The following is a 10,222-nucleotide window of genomic DNA, read 5'->3' on the forward strand; positions in this document are numbered from 1 at the left end:
GTATCTCAGCACGTGTCAACAGCAAAACTTAAATCTGCAGCTGCTAAACTGCTAATTTCAACAGTGGCCACTTATTCCAACAGGCAATCTCAGTTTTCTCTTGAACTGTGCAAAGCTTTCATGGAAGCAGGAATACCTTTCTGGAAAGTGGAAAACAAGTCACTGAGGATATTCCTGGAGAAATACACTAAAGAAACGATGCAGTCTGAATCTATGCTGCAGAAAACATATTTAAGCATCTGCTACAAAGAAGCTCTGCAAATAATTCGTGCTGAAGTTGGTGGAAAGAAGATCTGGATTTCAATATATGAAACCTGGTGCTATGGGACGCTACATAGCCAACGTCATCATTGGAACTATGGAACCAACATGCAGAGAATCTTGTCATTTCTTCTCACGTCAGAACAACTAGAGAGCCAATGGTTCGTCAATAGCTCAGTTATTCTCAAATTCCCTACTTCTGCTCTGGCCAGATGGTGTACATCATGATGACGTGTTACTTTTTATCAGTGACGCAGCTCCCTATATGAAGAAGGCTGCCATAGCATTGAAAATTCTCTTCCCGAACATGCTTCATACCGCATGTGTAGCCCACGCAATGCACAGGATTGCCGAAGAAGTTAAGTGTGTTGCACCCAGAAGTGGACAGGTTGATTTCGAACACAAAGAAGATATTTCTGAAATCTCACTCTCGAACCTGAAAAATTCAGGTAGATGGGGAATCTAGATATCAGCACCTATATATTATGCTAATAACCTTGAAAAAATCAGTGAGGTGATCGATGCTCTTCCAGAAAATAAAGTGGCTTCAATTCGCGAAGTGAAAAAAATTCCTGTGCTATTCAGAACTGAAGAATGAACTGTAGTTTATTTTTGCACATTATGGTGCATTGCCAGAGAGACAATTACAAAGCTAGAGAAAAGAGGTGAGACTCTTATAGAATCCATGAAAATCTTCGAGGAATCTATGCAGCAGATGGAAGTGCCAGGAGAAAAAGGGTTAGCTGTTGCGGAAAATTGCAAACGGGTAGTGAGTGCAAATGAGGACTTGAAACAATTGAAAACAATATGTGATATTCTAAAAGGTGAAAATGATGTTACCGAAATGAGTCCAGCTACATTAGCTTGTTTCATGTATGCTCCAATAACTTCTGTCTGTAAGCCTTGTTGTGTGTGTGTAATTTCTTAACTATACATGCACAAGACATCCAAATACCTAGGTTCAAATTAAACATAATGCATGGAAGCCATTCACGTACATCTTACACACTATTTCTATGACAACCAACATGCTATAAAATACAAATTCTTCTTCCTCTTATCATGCATCTATCATCTCCTCCTGGAGTTTCAAGTGCTAGTCTCACCATATCTATCAGAGGATCTTCTAAGTCTATTCGATCTTCTGAGTGGCACGTGCCCAGCATCTGCATTTGGTTGGTTTTGGTTATCTTCTTCCCTCTGCATCCTTAGGCCTATTGGTAGCTCTTTTAGCTATAGTCAAGAACTGGTCTAGATCGAAAGGATAGTCTTCATCTTTCTCACACTGAACAGGTCCGCTGCGGGCTGCTCCACGGTCAGTGCCACTGAATTCCTTGTCTGGGACAAATCTGTTTGTTTTCATTATTTTCTCTAGGGATGTGACGAAGCTGAAAATTTACCGATGCCGATGTACTCACCGATAATTTTTGGAACCGATACCGATGCCGATATTTAACCGATTCCGATACATAAGATTATTAAACAGAAATGGGATGCTATTTTCAGCATGACAAAAATAAATTTGCTATGTACATTTCTATTGCATATCATTATGTAGATACATATATATTCTCAAGAGATGCGAATGTACATTTGCATCTACAAAATGTTATGTGAACCTTTAAGAAGAACATGGATTCTCAAGAGATTAAACATTAGTACACAGGCAATTCTTTGAAATGCAAAATGAATTCCTGTTCTGCCAGATTCAACTTCAGAAATACGAGATTTGGAAACACTTCAAGAAGTAACCTACTTCTTCTCTTATCGCAAATCTGTTCAGCAACACTGAACACTCAATCACTGAATACTGATGCAGCAGGTATGCCCAAGTATTTTCTCAGGACTTGCTTCAGGTTTGAATATTCATTTTTGAATTTCCAATACAACAGCAGATCCTGGTTCAGCAATGTACTGTTTTATTTCAGATTTATAGTTAGGTTGATCCTCTGAATGAGTTTGCAATAATTTTATTACAAAAACTCTACAATAAGGACGAATCATAACCAAATTTTCAATAAATCTTACAAAACTAGAATATAAAACTTAGAAGGTAAAAACTCTAGTATAATCTGTACCGGTTTAAATATCGGATTTTTGCCGATTCCGATACCGATGTGTCAATTTCGGCTGATTTTCATACATCTGTAATCGGCTTCGGCACATCCCTAATTTTCTCCAAATCATCTCCATACACATCCTTGTCCAGATCACTCACCTTCTGAGCCAACTGACTCAGATGCTCTTCTTCCTTCTCCTTTTTTTTTCTAGGCAAGTTTCTTCTCCAGCTGCGCTCTCAAACCTTCACTTTCAGTTATTTTAGTATTAATATCTGTGTTATCATTTCGTCCGGACCACGTATTTGTCAACATTGTGTTACATTGTGCTAACAAGTTCCTCCAACCTGGATGAATACTGTCAACCATGAACATCCAATCAACTGATAACACAGGTCATCTTCACACAATATAACCGGTAATTTATACATCATTCAAAGATAAATCAATGAAAGCTTGACCTTTCAACTTCAAAGTATTATTATTTACACCTTGTAACTTTAGTGTAGTGAATTGATTCGCTGATGAGGAAACATTTTTTTGAAAGACTTGCTAATGAACAGTATCTAGTTCACATTGTACAATTAGCTTATCAATACACAGATCAACTATGCACGGTTCCGCTGACACAAGAACATTAGTGCCATCTACAACTTGTTTTTGGCATGAAACTAATGCTCCTTACTTTTGAACGAGTGAGCGTAGCATCTTCCACTTGTGAATTGTCTGTGCTTGACAAAATAGTGCAAGTATTATCTTCTGGCGGATGAGAATCACTAACTTCAACGTGCAATAAAGACAAACCATGAAATACGTTATGTACGTTTTGTTCACTAACAATAGCGTCTAAAGGTTTAATATTAGACTTAAAAGTTTGATCCAGGGTAATTGTCTTACTCGTAAGTTCATCGTTCTTTGTCCTATAGTTGCATTTTACATGCCAATGACCTTTCTTTTTTGAAAAATGAACATATCGAATATCTTGCTGGACACTGTCCAGGATCATGTCTTCTGGAACATCTATCACATTCTTTAGTTCTTTTATTACTTCTATCCTGAGGATTAACAAAGTTCTTTTTGTGTGCTTGCGAGGACTGGAAACCTGGTTTAAATTTCTGTGTTCCAGCAAATGCAACTAGATTAGGACTAGATTCCTTTTCACGATGTACGAACATTGAGTTTCCCGTTCAATTAAGTCCATTTGAAGCACATCTTGACATTTTGCTGGAGTCAATATAGGTTCAGACAGTAATTTCTAACGGCATCAGACTGAATGCCTTCAATTGTTTGGTCTACAATTGCTTCCTGTAAGTACTGCCCAAAACTACATTTAAGTGCTTGTTGCTTAACATGTACCATAAATTGTGTTGCATTGTGTGCCACTTTCTTGCATGCATTGCCTGAACATGAAACGTTCCACATATTTGTTTATCATCTGGCCATAATGTTTAAGCAGATTGTCCTTGAGGGTCGAATACATTTGACGTTCAAGTGGTTCAGGTGCAAGGATAGTTTTCAACACTTTAAAATTTTCAGACCCTGCAATCAGTATGGGTACTTTTCTGGCTTCATTAACATGAGCTAAACAAGACTGTTCAAACCTCGTTAAATAATCTTGTATTTCTTCCGCATCTGGCCGGAACTCTGAGAATAAATTCAAACCGAACATTCATAATTGTGGACAACTTAATATCACAATATCAGACACAATCTGTATCATATGATTTATACTCTGTTCTTGTACAATTATTGTAAATAATACACAAACCGTGTAATCTTGGTTGTTACCGTAGAAATTGATTAAGTCTATAATATTTTCTTGCATAAACCTATGCTGGAATGATGATCGTCGCGTACTCCTCTTGACGTCTTCATCCATAGTTCTCACCAAGAATATCCTGTACGACTGTGCCATAGATGTAAGCCTTGTGTGTGTGTGTAATTTCTTATCTATACTTACACAAGACATACAAAATACATAGGTTCAAATTAAACAACATAACTTAAAGCATGGAAGCCATTCACATACATCTTACACCCAGTTTCTATGACAACCAATCAATAACAGGCTATAAAATAAATTATTCTTCTTCCTCTTGTCATGCATCTATCACTGTCGAAGTAGAAAGATCATTTTCTATTATGAAAAACAGACTACTATCAATGAATGTTGAGAACTTAAAAAAACACCTTGTAGTTATGTGCCATCAACAAAATTGAAAAGCTCTTCCCAATGTAGATTTTAACATTTTACCAGAAATTATAGATAAAAGTAAGATACTTCCAAATGTGCCTTCTTTCATTTTTAGTGCCTATTTTCCACATTATAAATGCCTAGTAAAAATTTACTATTCCCCGGACACCTGTAACTTCTTAGTTTCATCAATTTTTGACATTCGTACTTACCTATCTGCTTCGCAGAACATTCTTTAAGGTGTATTCACGTTTTTTTCATGTAAGTAATGTCAATTTTTCACATTACGTGTGCTTTTTTATTTGCATTGTCTCGCTTGCGTATCACACAGTATGGCACGTACACCTACCTTCGTGTGTCGTGCTTGTGTTTTGTCTATTTTCACTCGTTATGCAGTGTTTCAACCTTCGGAACCCAAGAAATACCCGTGAACAAAGCTGATTTAATGTAATTTTTTTAAAAACATTTTTGCATTGATTTACGTGGGGCTATCTGTGAATGGTTTGTGGGGCTTCACATTGTTATACGAAAAAAAAATTAACTATGCTTGCCTAACCTACCTTTGCCGGAAATGGTTCGTGGGGCTATCCGTCAATGGTTTGTGGGGCTCCCGGTATGAATTTTACCACGCATCCACGACAGGTCATGTTTCTATTTTTGGTTGGAAACACAGAAGGTTGAAACACTGCATCCCAATGAACATCAACAAAACAAGCACAATGAGTGATGTACGAAGGTGTAAGCGCCAAAGCCTATTGTTCGTCTGAGAATTAATTTTCAACAAAAAACATGAATTTCCGCTATGATGCATTCCCACATCAAAGATTGATTGATTTAGTTTATTTTACTTCGTGTTTTGTGCCTCTTGGCTAATTTGCGAAGATGGGGATGAGTGATGAAATTGATGAATGGACATTCACAAACAACCAAGCCCGACCGGGATTCGAACCCGGGACCCTTGGCACCGCAGCGCGATGTGCTAACCACTCGGCCACAGGCCCACATCAAAGAAAACACCTTCCAGATGTTCGACAATGCTACAGGAACTTATTAAGTAGTTTCCTCTGTAAAAATGAAGAAATCTGTCCAGGGAATAGTAAATTAGTACCCCAACACGGTACTTGTTTACTATCCTTCGGACACAATTATTTATTTTTACAGAAGAAACTACTTACCGTAATAAGTTCCTGTAGCATTTTCAAACATCGGGAAGGTGTTTTGTGTGATGTGGGAATGTTTCATAGCTGAAATTCATGTTGTTTGTTGAAAATGAATTCTCCAACGAAGAATAGCATTTGGAGCGTACACCATCACGCGTCGTGACTGTATCATGACGCGTTGTGATTGTGTTTTGTTCATGTTCATTGGGTATCCAGTGTTTCGAACTGTCTGCATTTGCAACGAGAGTTAGAAGGATGACGTGTCCTGGATGCGTGGTGAAGTTTGTACCAGGTGTGGAGGATCCAGTGGATTTTCTAATTGAACATGGGGTCGTGAAGAAAGGAAACCATTGGCGCTAGCCCCACGAACCATTGGCACGTGGATAGGTTAGTTCTGTTAGGTTAGGAAACATAGTTAAAATTTGGTGTCGTGTTAGTATCAGGATCTAGAAATTGGAAATAATTGCGAACCATTGGCGCTAGCCCAATGAACCATTGGCACGTGGTTAGGTTAGGCAAACATAGTTAAAATTTGGTGTCGTGGTAGTATCAGGAATATATGTATTTGGTTGTGAAACAAAAAAATTCGCGAAAATAGACAGTTTCCATTCCGAAAACTAAAGCCTTATTTTCACTTATTTTGCAAATTTACTATCCTTCGGATACATTTATTTATATTTACAGAAGAAACTACTTACCGTAATTAGTTCCTGTAGCATTGTCGAACATCGGGAAGGTGTTTTGTGTGATGTGGGAATGTTTCATAGCTGAAATTCATGTTTGTTTGTTGAAAATCAATTCTCCGACGGAGATAGCGTTTGGCGCGTACATCTTCCTACACCATCACGTTCGTACACCTTCGTGACTATCACGACGCATCGTGATTGTGTTTTGTTGATATGTAGTGTTTCGAACTGTCTGCGTTTGCGACGAGAGTTAGAACGGTATCGTGTAACACCGGGAAGGTGTTTTGTGTGAAATTCAGGTAAGTCTTCCGTATCCTGGAAACTGATTTCTTCAAATTTAAAAGTTTGGGGCTCATTTGGGGGCAGGTGACTCCGGCCAATTTCTAACATGCCCTTAAAGGGAGTCTATAGAAACAGGTGGTTAGCCGGAGCAGAGCGGAGGCGGGGCCGCGATAGCGGTTGGGGGCGGTAGGTCAATTACCCCAGGGGCGGAGCCCAGAACCGGTGGGAAATTTCGACTCGAAAATTTGAAACGCAAATAGTGAAGATTCAATTTATTTGATCAAAAAAACGTTAATACACCTTAAGGAATGTTCCGCGAAGCTGATAGCCGCACAAAGCATTGGCACGTGGATAGGTTAGTTCAGTTGAGATAGATAGTTAAACTTTGGTGTCGGGCATTTCTTGGGTTCCGAAGGTTGAAACACTTCATAACAATTGAAAATCGAGAAAAGACAAGGCCGACACGTCATTATTTACGAAGGTGTCCGCGCCATATTGTGTGTGAGGGAAGCGGAAATGTAGGAGAAAGAAGTACTCGTAATGTGAAAAATTGCTCTTACTTTGATTAAAGCATCGTTAATAAACCTTCAGGAATGTTCCGCGAGGCAGATACGTAAGTAAAATTTGACAAAATACAAGCACGACGTGCGATTATGTAGGAAGGTGTACTCGCGATATTGTGTCTGAGGCAAGCAAAAAGACGTAAGTACGAATGTGAAAAATTGACGAAACGAAAAAATTAGAGGTGTCCAAAGGATAGTAAATTGTTACCGCAATTTCTAGATGTTTCCCACTTATTCCAGGAAGGATAGCCCCAAAAAGGATTCACGGATAGCGCCACGAAAGATTCCAATTTTCTTCGTAAAACAAAGCGAAAAAAAAAAAATCAATAAGAAATAGATCTGATGAACTTTGTTCACGGGCATTTCTTTGGATCCGAAGGTTGAAACACTGCATAACAATTGAAAATCGAGAAAAGACAAGCCCGACGCGTCATTATGTAGGAAGGTGTACGCGCCATATTGTGTGAGGCAAGCGGAAAGGCTAGGAGAAAGAAGTACTGGTAATGTGAAAAATTGCTCTTACTTTCATCAAAACAACGTCAATACACCTTCAGGAATGTTCCGCGAAGCAGATACGCAAGTACGAATGTCAAAAATTTGACAAAAGACAAGCAATTATGTAGGAAGGTGTACTCGCCATATTGTGACTCAGGCAAGCGAAAAGGCCTACCAGAAAGACGTACTGGTAATGTAAAAAATTGCAATTAATTTCATCAAAACAACGTTGATACACCTTCAGGAATGTTCCACGAAGCAGATACGTAAGTACGAATGCAAAAAATTGACGAAACAAAAAAATTAGAAGTGTCCGAAGGAAAGTAAATTTTTACCGTATTGTCTAACATCCGGAAGGTGTTTTGTGTGAAATTCAGGTAAGTTTTCCGTATCCTGGAAACTGATTTCTTCAAATTTAAAAGTATGGGGCTCATTTGAGGGCAAGTGACTCCGGCCAATTTCTAACATGCCTTTAACAAGGAGTCTATAGAAAAAACTGGGGAGCCGGAGCAGAGCGGAGGTGGGGCCACGTAAGCGGTTGGGAGCGGTAGGTCAAGTACCCCAGGGGCAGAGCCCGGAATCTGTGGGAAATTTGAGTCAAAAAGACAAAATATTTTTAAATTTTTGCACTGATTCCGGGATGGATAGCCACAAAAACCATTCACGGAATGGTCCGCAAAGCAGATAGGTAAGTACGAATGTTAAAAATTGATGAAAACTCAGAAGTTACAGGTGTCCGACGGATAGTAAACTTTTACCATGAAGGGTACATGGGGCTATTTATGAATTGTTGGTGGGGTTATCCATTAATGGTTCGTGGGGCTATCGGTCAATGGTTCGTGGGGCTATCCGTCAATGGTTCGTGGGGCTATCTGTCAATGGTTCGTGGGGCTATCCGTCAATGGTTCGTGGGGCTATCCGTCAATGGTTCGTGGGGCTATCCGTCAATGGTTCGTGGGGCTATCCGTCAATGGTTCGTGGGGCTATCCGTCAATGGTTCGTGGGGCTATCCGTCAATGGTGCGTGGGGCAATTTATGAATGATTCGTGAGGCTATTTATGATTGGTTCGTGGGGTTTTCGAATTCGAAAAAAAATATTTTTCTAATTTTAAAAATCAAATTTAACTGTTTGCCTAACCTAACCTTGCCGTGCATGGTTCGTGGGGTTTTCGAACACGAAAAAAACTATTTTTCTAATTTTAAAAATCTATTCTAACTATGTTTGCCTAACCTAACAGAACCTAACCTAAGCTTGCCGTGCATGGTTCATGGGGCTATCTGTGCACGGTTCGTGTTTTTCGAACCTGGAAAGAAATACAAAATGAGTAACACGAAAGTAGGTATTATGCTATGAAGAAGGTTGCAACACTGCATAACCACTGATCATGGACAACGCTAGTCAAGATTTCTCAGCCATATCGCGTGTAACGCAAGCGAAAGAGAACAAAAAAAAATACTCGATATGTCTAAAATTGAGACTATTTGCGTGGAAAAAACGAAATGCCACCTTCAAGAATCCTTAGGATTGCAGAATACGTAAGTATCAATGTGGAAAATAAGGGAATTAGAGACGTTTGTGGTTACTGAAATTTTACCGAATTTACATAGCTACGAAAGAGAGGGGGAAAAAACAAGCAAAATGCTTCAATAGCTAAGACTGAACAAACCACAATGCTTATAACGATAAGGTGTGGTATTGAATATGGATTATCCCTATATCCACGTGCAGGTTTCGGCACATTTATATTCCCCGATATTCACGTGCAGGTTTCGGCACATTTAAATTTGGGTAAACCGTTATCACATTAATTATATCGATTTTTACAATTTTTGTCCTTCCAACCGCCAAGTGTGAAAAAAGAAATAGTGAAAAATAAGTGTTTCCCTACATACATTTTCCAGTTATAACATCATACCGTAATTTGTGAATGTATGAACGTTCTAAAAAGAATCAGAACTATTTACATACCTCTCTGGTTTGAAATATTAGAGACGAAACTTGATGTTTTCACAACGTCTACACTGAACAAAATCCTTCGACAACTGGACTGTCAGCAGGGCAGAGTACAGGAAGGAGGAAATGAAAAACTACTAACGAGTCGAACACGTCACGTCATCTAAATCCCGCGCACATTCTGGAATAGTGATGGGTCGTTCGTGAACGAGTCGTTCAAAAGTAACGACTCTCTCTTGTGAGCGGTGAACGACTCGTTCACCAGAATTGAACGACACGTTCAAAGAGTCGTATGTGTGCCACGACTCCTCCGCCCGCCAAGCAACTATTATTCCATTATTCCCTCTCCTTTCCACGAATTTTGCGAGGAAGGCGCATGCGCAAGTGCCTGGCGGCCGGAATTTTTGAAAGAAAGCAAGTCGATTCTGCGGGCAGCAAATGGGGACTGGAGAGGAGAGGGAGGGGGGTCCTCTCTGTTCCTTTTCCCTACCCCTAGTTGAGTAAAGCTGGCTGAAACGTGCCGTGTACTACGATGAGAGGGGAAGGAGCATGCTCGCGAGTCGACTCTTT

At 39.5% G+C, this 10,222-nt stretch overlaps 1 protein-coding gene across 1 annotated transcript in view; it reads right to left on the reverse strand.

The window, feature by feature from the left end:
* Nucleotides 1–9,752, reverse strand: part of LOC146005516 (heat shock 70 kDa protein II-like) — a 38,802-nt gene extending 29,050 nt beyond the window's left edge. The window contains exon 1 of the mRNA XM_083144761.1: nt 9,668–9,752. The gene's annotated coding sequence lies outside the window, so the exon portion shown is untranslated. The remainder of the gene's footprint in view (nt 1–9,667) is intronic.
* Between the last annotated feature and the right edge of the window lie 470 nt (nt 9,753–10,222).

This window comes from Lepisma saccharinum, chromosome 23, assembly GCF_977018435.1.
Source record: "Lepisma saccharinum chromosome 23, izLepSacc3.1, whole genome shotgun sequence".
NCBI classification, from domain to species: domain Eukaryota; kingdom Metazoa; phylum Arthropoda; class Insecta; order Zygentoma; family Lepismatidae; genus Lepisma; species Lepisma saccharinum.